Below are 10296 nucleotides of genomic sequence, written 5' to 3' on the forward strand. Positions count from 1 at the left end.
GAGAGTAAGTACCACCTTCAAGTAATGATCACAATCCTTGGCAGGGTGGTCCACTAAAGTCACTACATAAATCGGAGCTCAATCCCGTTAGCTATGGGAAAGAGCAGACAGGCTTAGCTGCAATTTGTAAAGTATTAAGCAGTACTAAAACAGTAATAAAGTTAAATTGCAAAGCAATATCAAATAACAAAATGAATTTCAAAAATAAAGTAAAATGTAAATAACACAATGACTCCAAAATGACAAAAATCCAAGACGAGGAGCCGATGATACGAATTTTTAAAGTTTTAAAAAGAGATAGTGCAAAGAAGCACAAAGTGCCAATGACAGCCAATGGACACAGCAGAACATGAGATAAGCAACATTTGAGGCTGATCAGAATGGAGCGCTGGTTGGGTACACTATCCAGGACTTTAATCCCTTAAGTCCCAATCCAACACAGGAGTACACTTTTAAAGACCCAGGACTTCAGCATGCACCTAGAGACTCAGTGGGTGGCAAGGATAGGCCAACAGGAGAACCAGTCCAGGTTTAATTGCCACTGATCAGCTGAGCAGTTGCAAGAAAAGGCCTCTTGCAGCTTTTTGTTTCCCAGTAGCTTTAACAGGAGGTTAGTCTTATGACTCTTGGAGTGCACTCCTTTTTCCTGGGTACAAGCTGAAGAGCAGGCCCAGTCTTCTAGGCTCTTCACGGGTCCCAGACTGCAGATTCAGTCATCTTCTGATCTTCCACAAGTCCAGGAGTGTTCTGAAATAGGCAGCAGGAGATGCCCCATTTGTGTGTAGAACAGGCTAGTGGGTGGGAATGACTCCTGGTTTATACCCTAACCAATGGGGTAGAGTTTCCCAGGGCAATCCCTACCCACTTTGGCCGTTATCAAGATGACCATACTAATTTTTACTCTGAAGGCTGGGGTTGTTTGTGTGGAATACACTAGGGTAATCTTGGTACCCTCCCACATCTAACACTGAAATCCAGTTAGAAGCATCCCCTGTACCCACAACAATCTCAGAGACAGAATTCTGGTTATAAAAAGCTGAGTTTTCAGCAATCAGACATGGGATACACAGGAATTATTTCAGCATCCTTCATTAAGCGCACCCGATACGTTCTATCTAAAACCAGCTGACCTGTCATAACAAACTGTGCCAATGTAATGTCAAAAAGAAGCCAACGCTAATTGGTGCCTGACAGGCCAGTGAGTCAAAATAAGGGCCCTGCCCAAGTGTCAGCTAACACTTGCCTGTGACAGAAGAGACCTCTTTGAAGTGTGCCCCCAAGTGTCATTTGAAAAACCTCAGCCGACCTGTCAAGCAGGATGCATCTTTCATGCAGGAATTGACAGTTACATTTCAAAAACAATCTTCCCAGCCACTGTGAATGTTGTCAGGTTCAGATAAGTCATCTCTGCCGATTCAGGTCAGCCTGTTTGCTCCTGGGAGCAAGTTCACACCTCATTCACCCTTATTCAAAAGCAAATACTGGTTGGCTGAAGTAAGAGAGCAAAATTCAGATTTAGAGTCCATAGACAGCAGGAAAGACATATGTAATTTTACAAATTTTACTTTTACATGATATTTAGAAAACATCTGACTTCAACATTGAATTGGATTTTTAAAAGCTATAAAGGAAGTTGTTTCACTATTTTTTTAAATACAGCTTTTAGGTGCTAGTCAATGTAAGAACACACTTAACATTACATTTTTAAATTTCATATTAAATACTAATACACTTTGCCTTACGAACAGTAACACCTACTTAGGGGTGACTTATAAATATTTAAAAGGAACATTTAGGCCTGTTAAAAGTGATTTTTCTGGCAATTAAAACTGTACAGGCTACAGTGATAGGCCAGGAGTAATGATTTACAGTGCCACTGCAGTAGATGGCACAATGAGTGCTGCAGTCTTATGGTATCATTTAATTTACAGGCCCCGGTTACACTTGGTACAATATACGAGGGACTTATAGGCAAATTAAATTAAAGGGGCTTTACCATGTAACTGTTTCACTAGCCAGGCTGAAGGTAAACCTAAAGGAAAGAAAAGAACTACCCAGAAACAGTAGTAGAGTTATATAAAGGGGTGTGCCCCACTCACAGGCCTACACTGGGCATAAAAGCGGCATCTGCAGAACCTGAAATTAGGTCATTCCTTGACCTGTGAAGACTCAGAAGAAATGCCCTGCTGTTTGAAGCCTCAAGGAAGACTGGACCTACTTGCCTTGAACCCAGGACCTTTAGATGTGACTCCAAGGGAATTGACCTATTTGAAAATCATTTTAGCTTTGGGTGCTTTTTTTTAATGTCTTCTACAAATGTTTTTTTTTAATTATGGGTTTTAAAACATGACGAGACTTGTTTTGTTGGTCTGAAATTTCCCACATGATTTTGTATTACCTAAGAAAACATTTGTATGTTTTATTATTTCACGATTCTAAACGTTTTACATTCTACCAGAGCAACACAGAGCTACACAGAGCAGTACCATGGAGACTGTGCACTGAAATCTGTAAGTAAAACTTCCTGCAGGACGAACCTGGTTCTCTACCCTTGTGACTTTGCCCTGGACAGGAGCGGCCTAATCCTGCAATTGGCGCTTCAAGCATTTTGGGGCTATCAATAAACATACATTTCAAAATTCATAACTCTTGTTCTACTGATTGGATTTTTGTCATGTTGATGTATTTTTATTTATTACAATTTACTTTATTTACTAAATGGGTTTGGGATTTTTCTTGCTGTTTGTGTGCTGCATAAATACTTTACACATTGCCTCCAAGCTAGCCTGACATTTTTGTCAAGCTACTAGAGAGCTAAGCTCAGGTTTATTAAGAGACTTTTGTGAGTCACCCCAACAAGGATTGTGATTAATATTTGAAGTGGGCTTTCACCCCCTTCAAGCATTTTCTTACAGGCCAAAAAAAAATAAAGATGAAAAGTGTCACCTATTCTAGGTGTTCCTTCTTACGTTGTTTAGTTTTTGATTTAAGTGTTTAGTTTCTACCTAATGACCTCTGACTATATATGGAAATGTGATCTGCTTTTGAGAAATGTATAGCTTTCTGAGCCACTCATGGGTTTCTCACCTGTTTCCATCACAAACTGCAAGTGGGCAGAAACCATAAAAATGGAAAGATTTACTAACACAAAAAAAAAGACACAACAAATATTTCTTTACAACTCACCCTCTTTCTTAGCACATAAAACCATCTATTGGTGTCATTAATTTTTTTTAAAACAAGTTTTCAAGCACAGCACATTTTTCCTCCAAAAATCTACATCTTGCTATATTTTGGCTATTTCCTCGGTTCCCTCCAAGGAAATACAAAAAAGCCTGTGTACTTTTAGAATCCCCTTTAAAAATTGCACAAATTTGTCCTGGATACCGTATGTGGGAAACATTTAATTAAAGCATTATGAATGCATGACAACAAACATCAACAAAAAGGGCTCAGCACTGGGGAAGAAAGGGGCGGGGGCAAAATTAGCTAGAATTATTCTAGAATTTGGATTTATCTCTTAGGACAGTTTGAATTCAAATCAGCAAGTTGAACACAACTGTCTCAATTGTTGATGTGTTGTTGACTTCATGGTGAGCAACTCCTCACTATTGAATAGTTGGTTTGTAGGTGTTGAGTCGCTTGGAAGAAAACATGAAAAAATGCAATGCACGTTTTATAATCCTTTAAAAGAACATTTCAAATTCAAATTTAATAAGGGTCTAGCATGGCAAAGTTAAATGTGGATCAAACATGAAGAGTGGAGGCTGGTCGAGGCAGGGTAGATCTCTGGTAGAGATGACTAAAAGAGTCAATGCTACAGGCAATGCGTTGTGGAATGAAAAATATCCTGGATATTGTAACGGAAAGTTTCAATTCTATTAAGGACTTTATGGACGAGGATTATGCCTTCTCTCTTCACTTTTATTAACAGCAGCCAATTTAAACAACAAATCTGTATTGCCCATGAACCGTAGGTAAATCTGTAGTCAAAGAAAAGTGTCCAGTCAGGAACAGTCGTGGATCCTCCAATCAGGTCACCCCAGCATCCACATAGTCTGTACTCACTGGCCCTTCATCCTCTTTCGTCGCTCGAAGTCAGCCGTTATAACACACTCATGCGTCCTGTTTATTCGCATCTGAACCTACGAGGACAAAGGTGAGGCAGATTTACAAAATTACTATGAATCAATACTCTCAACAGTTTAGAGTTAAACTGAGGAACTTCAAGCCTGTAAACCAAAACAGTAATGGAGATATTCACATAAAATGACAACGAATCAATACCGTCAACAGTTTTAGAGACAAACAGAGCTACTTACTCCAATACGGGGTGGGAAATCTTCATCCGCACCCTAGTACGGGAAAATCCTCACCTCCGAGTCCTTAACAGAATTGAAAATTTCCGTTACGATAGCTAGGAAATTTTTCATTCTATGTCAGGACTAGAGGCGAGGATTATACTAGTTTAAAGCTTGCTCACCACGAGGTGAGCCATGCCCAGCACTGTCTTGAAGTAGAACCTTTTTAAGGTAGAGTCCAAAGACCAATCCACCGCGCTGAGGATATCCTTTAGACAGGCACTCAAGCCCAATGCTTTGGAGGCCATTGCTCATCAAGCTGAGTGAGCCCCGAAGTCCTTGAGACTTATACCTGCCTCTTGTATAACCCACCTAACCCATCTTGCTATGGTGGGAGAAGGCACTGCCCTAAATGATTTGCCGAAAGCAATAAGGAGTTGGCCTTCTCCTGGCGGTCGCAACCCTTCCGTTATTTCTCCATAGGCTTTCAGGCAACGGACTACGCGCAATTTAGGAGAATCCGGGAATTCCGGATACGAGATTACTCTTGTGTGACACTTAGTCCTTCTATGCAAAAGAAAAGTCACTCCAGTCGGAGTAAACATCCTGGAAGTAATATCCAGAGCTTTCACATCAGACACACGTCTACAAGAAATAAGGCAGAACAGCATAGCCAGCTTACCCAACAGCTCCTTTCGTGACAAAAACCGGTTAGGTTGCCAAGATAAGGCTGAATACCAAGGTTCTGGAAGCAGAGAAAGTCTAATGCTCCGGAGGAGTTTGCATATGAGACGGTGCTCCCCGACTGCAGCATTATTAAGTGGCAGGTGGCCGGCTGAAATGGCTGAACGAAAAGTGTTTATAGACCTGTAAGCCAAACCACTAGAGGCTAGGTGGGCCAAAAAACCCAGGATGTAAACTACATCCGCATCCAGGGGATTGAGACTCTGTCACACACACCATCGGGACCATCTGCCCTAAGTAGACCTGTAGCGTTTAACAGTACTGTCTGCCCATGCCTTAGACATAAACTCCTCAGCTTTTGCTGAAAGGCCCGGGACTTCCCAACCTCCCCGGTAATCTTCCACGCCATGAGCCGCAACGAGTTCCCCAGACCAAAGGGTGGGGCACTCGGTGGGGTCCAGAAGAAGATTCAGAAAGAGTGGGAGTAGGATTGGAGAATCCCAAGAAAGTTCCAGAAGAACAGGAAACCAGACTTGAGATCTCCAAAAGGGGGTGAATATTACCACCTCCGCTCTCTGCCTCCTGATCTGCCGTCACTCTTGTGATCATCACGAAGGGGGGAAAGGCGTACCCCATCTGCTGACTACAATCTTGGAGAAAGGCGTCCGTTGACATTGCCAGAGGATCCGATCTCCGGCTGGAAAACCGAGGGAGTTGGTGGTCGAGCCTCGAGGCAAACAGATCTATTGAAAAGGGACCCCAAAGGTTGTTCAACCTCCGACAAATGTTCGGGTCCAGTTTCCACATACTGGAATCCCTGAAGTTGCAGGATTAAAAATCTGCCACCAAGTTCTCCCGCCTGGGAAGGTACTCCGCCGTGACTGATGCCTGATGATCTAGATAGTCCTGCCAGAAGCTGGCGGCGAGGTTGGAGAGGGCTTTGGACTTCGTGCCCCTAAATGGTTATATAACGGACCGCAGATATGTTGTCCATTTTTAGAAGAAACAATGACTGAATGGAATCTCTCGTCCAGCAGCGAACGGCGAAGGAGCCTGCCAGGAGTTCTAGACAGCTGATATGTAATCTCCGTTCTTCTGGAGAACACAACCCTCCTGTAGATAATTTGCTGCACCTGGCTCCCCAGCCTTTTGTGCTGGCATTGGACTCTATTACTAAATCTGGAGCGGATCTAAAAATTGCTCCGCCTCCATGTGCTGTAACCACCATTGGATCTCCTACTGGGCTTCCTCGGAAAGGATCAACTTGTGGAGTAGGGACACCCTCTGCACAAATACACCGATTTGAGGCGTTGCAAGGCATGGTAGTGGAGGGGCCCAGAGAGGAAGATGGCCTACATGGAAGCTGAGAGCAGGCCTACTATTTGAGTGAGATCCCAGAGAGACACCTGACGCTTGGTGAGGGCCCGTCTCAATTCGTGACAGATTTTTGAGATTTTCCTGGCCGGAAGTCTGAGCGTAGAGGACGTGGAGTCTATCATGAAGCCAAGAAACGTCAGAGATTGCGAGGGAGTGAGAACTGACTTTGTTATGTTATGTTATGATTTCTTGTATAGCGCATGACTCACCCGGGGGCATCTCATCGCTTACCTAGGGGATACCATGAAAGGAGACAGGCTTGGAATTACTCAGGTGAGCCGGATTAGAACAGGAAGGTTTTTAGTTGTTTCCTAAAAGACAGATAGGAGGTGGAATTTCGCAAGGCCTCTGGTAACGAATTCCAGTATTTGGGGGCGATATAGGAAAAATCTCTGCCACCTGTGCGACTTAATCGGGTACGAGGGACCTTCAAGAGGGCCAATGCATTAGATCTTAAGTTGCATTCGGAGTGGTGTGGCTCACTGGTTAGAGGCGGCAGACCCGGGAGCAGAGGACGGCCCGGGACCAGGGTTCAATTCCCGACGCGGCAGGGTCGTGGACCAGGGTCAGGGGACTCGATATTGCTCACCTCCGTGTCTACTCTAACCAGGGATCACACTCGGCAACTCTGGGCATTAGCTTGCCTCCTCTCCACAACGGCCCCCCACATACGCCGGGGATGCCTGCTTTCACCTTGAAGATACCCAGTAGGGGCCATCTCACAGGGAAAGCCAGGACGGGTTCCCCAGCGGTCTACTGTGCAGAGATACTCCTTCGGGAGTCGATTCTAGCGCATTACAAAAAAAACACAAAAACCCACATTATCTGCTTGAAGAGTTTATTTTGCAGGTAGCGGGCCCCCAACCCTTAAGTGCTTTAAAGGAAAGACAGCAGACCTTAAAGAAAGATCTTTTTTTTACAGGAAGCCAGTGCAGTTCTTTAAGTAGGGACAGGGATGGAGATACTGGGGGGCAGTTTAGGACCATCCTTGCGGCAGTATTCTGTATCATGTGAAGTTGGAGTAGTCACCCCTCCTTCAGCCAATAGGGCATTACCATAGTCGAGCCGACTAACGACCATTGCCTGGACTACTGTTCTGCGGTGTTCTAATGGCAGATAGGGGAGTATTCTGCGTAGTAGGCGCAGGCTATGGTAGGCGCAGGCTATGGTAGGCTATGGTAGCACACCACAGAGATGTTCTTAACTTTGTCGTTCATGGTGAGTTTAGAATCCAACTGGATTCCCAGACTCTTTACTGAGGCTGATGGAAATTGGGGCTTCACTCAGTTGGGGAGGCCACCTGTCAGAAGACCAGGAGTGGGCGGCTCTGCCCACAATCATAAGCTCCGTTTTCCCCGGGTTGAGCTGGAGACAGTGCTCCTTCATCCAGTCCGAGATTGCTAACATTCCACCGAGAAACGCTGTTTCTCATCCGTGGAATTTAGCCGATAGGAAACAGCAGCTGTGTATCATCGGCATACGAGACTATCTCGAAGTCGAATGGTTGGACAATCTTGGCCAGGGGGCCAAATACATGTTAAAGAGGGTGGGGCTCAGGCACGAACCCTGAGGCACCCCCTTGTCCAGCAAGAATTTTTTTTGAGATACAAACGAACCCAGGGTGGTGGTTTGCCATCTATCAGTTAAAATGTTTCTCAGCCACTGCAGTGCCATACCCCCGATGCCACATTCAAGCAGTCTCTCAGTTAGCCGTCGATGGGAAATAGTATCGAATGCAGCGGAGAGATCTAGGAGGATCAAGATCGTGGATCCTCTGGCACCGAGGGTTAGTCTCAGGGAATCGGTTACTGCCAAAATGTCAGTTTCTTTCTAAAGCCTGGGCGAAAGCCCGACTGTGAAAGGTCAAGAATGTCGTTGGATTCTAAAAACTCGTTAAGTTGTTTATTAATTACTGTTTCCAACATTTTGCCAAGCAGAGGCAACAGGGATATTGGTCTATAATTACTGAGCACCTGGGGATGGGCAGATGGTTTGAGATGGGGCGGGACTTTGCTTCGTTGACAACAAGGCCCAGGCTCTGGAGAAGATCCACCGCCAGTCAGAGATGCCATAGAAGTGGCAGAGGACACGCATCCATCGGGAGAACCCCGTCCAGGTAGACGTTCATTCATATGCCCTAAGCTTGTAAACACTTCAACACTGGTTTGAGGACCTTGGTGAAACACTTGGTGAAACACCAAGGGCCAGAAGAAAGGCTGTACGGGAGGGATGCAAACTTGTACATCTCCCCTTGCCAGACAAACTGGAGGAATCGTCGGTGGGGAGGAAAGACCGGAGTAACCAGGTAGGTATCCTTCAGGTCCAGCCTTACCATCCAGTCTGAGGGCCACAAAACATCTCTGAGGAGATGTATTCCTTCCATCTTGAAGTGGCGGTTGATCAGCCACTCATTGAAACCGCTGAGATTGATGACGGATCGCTTGCCCCATCGGTTTTGTCCACCAAAAGGATGTTGCTGATGAAGCCCCTGGGATGAGGAGTAGAGGGAACGATCGCCCCTTTGGCCAGGAGGGATTTGACCTCTGCGTTTACTAAGGATGCTTCCTGTTGGGAAAACTGGATGGGACCGGGGCTGTTCTGCTGGACGGGATCCCCCATGTACTCTATGTGGAAGCTATAATGGTTTGCAATAGCCAAGGGTCCCCTGTGACAGAAGTCCATGTCTAGAAAAAAATTCCTCAGCCTCCCCCCTACTTTTAACTGGGAAGAAGGGAGAACACTCACCGGCATTGAATGAGGCTGCAGCTCCTCGATATCCTGTGCCCTTGCCGTGTCGATCTCATGTAGGATAGAAATTGCCAAACTGGGACTGACCCTGGTACTGGCCCTGTTTGGAGCCTTGCCCTCTTGGCTGTTGGTTGAAAGCTCGGCCAGTCGAGCGCCCCCTACCTCGTCCGCCCACAGAAATGCCGGGGAAAACCCTTTTTAATGGTGGTTTGCGCTTTGTCAAGGGAGGTAAAAGTATTTACAAAGTTACACAATTCCTTGATGAAAGGATCTCCAAAAATGCCTCCAAGAGCCACTGCTCAGGCTTCTGAATCCGCAAGATCCCCAAGCTTGGGGTTTTCCCTAAATAAGCAAAGAGTGATGGCACTCCGTAGACAGGGCACAATTAGCATAGCCCAGAAACAAAATAGCTCTCTGTGCCCACCTGGAAAGGGACTCAGGGGAGATATGGGAGCCAGACGTTTTGGCCTCCTTGGCCGTGTCTAAGATCTTCATGAGAGGCCCTAAAAGGTCCAGGAGTTTGTCCTGGCACGCACACCAGGAGTATTAATCCCTTTCTTGGGATCCCTCATAAACTTCTGCAAAAATGTCACCATGCGGGCATCAATCTCTGGAGTGAGGGCGACTTTACCTTCAAGGGAAGGTCGAGGGCATTCCGCCCAGAGGCAGTTACATGCCTCCTTCTCTAAGGGCTTCCTAATGCGCATTGCCACAAAATCTGCAACCTTTTCAGCTGGGGCCCAGTCTGACAAGTGGGGGTGGATAATTGTGTCAGGGTTAAACAAGTCAGAGGTCGGGAAGGAGGCCAGGGTCTGGAAGTGCCGGGCTCAGCGTCTATGTTTCCTGCATCATCTTGAGGGTTAGACAAATCGTCCCCTGATGGCGGTAGATTTGGTTGTGTATCTAGAAAAGCTTGTTTAAGCCTATCAAGGGCATTAAGACCCACCCCCATGTTGCATGCACATTTGGCGGGGGAGCAGGATCTGACGTCAAGGGTGTTGCTGGAGGCCCAATTTGAGGGACAGGAGCCATAGGGAGGTTAGCCAGTCATGCTAACGCTTGATCAATTTTGCGAGTCAACCTCTCTTCTAGGAGCGACATAGCTTCACCCACTGCTTTATACACTGAAGCATCCACAGCTTTGTAGAACTCATCATCCCAAGGGAGGTCAGCCAGGGTGTTTCCC

This window comes from Lissotriton vulgaris, chromosome 1_1, assembly GCF_964263255.1.
Source record: "Lissotriton vulgaris chromosome 1_1, aLisVul1.2, whole genome shotgun sequence".
NCBI lineage: Eukaryota > Metazoa > Chordata > Amphibia > Caudata > Salamandridae > Lissotriton > Lissotriton vulgaris.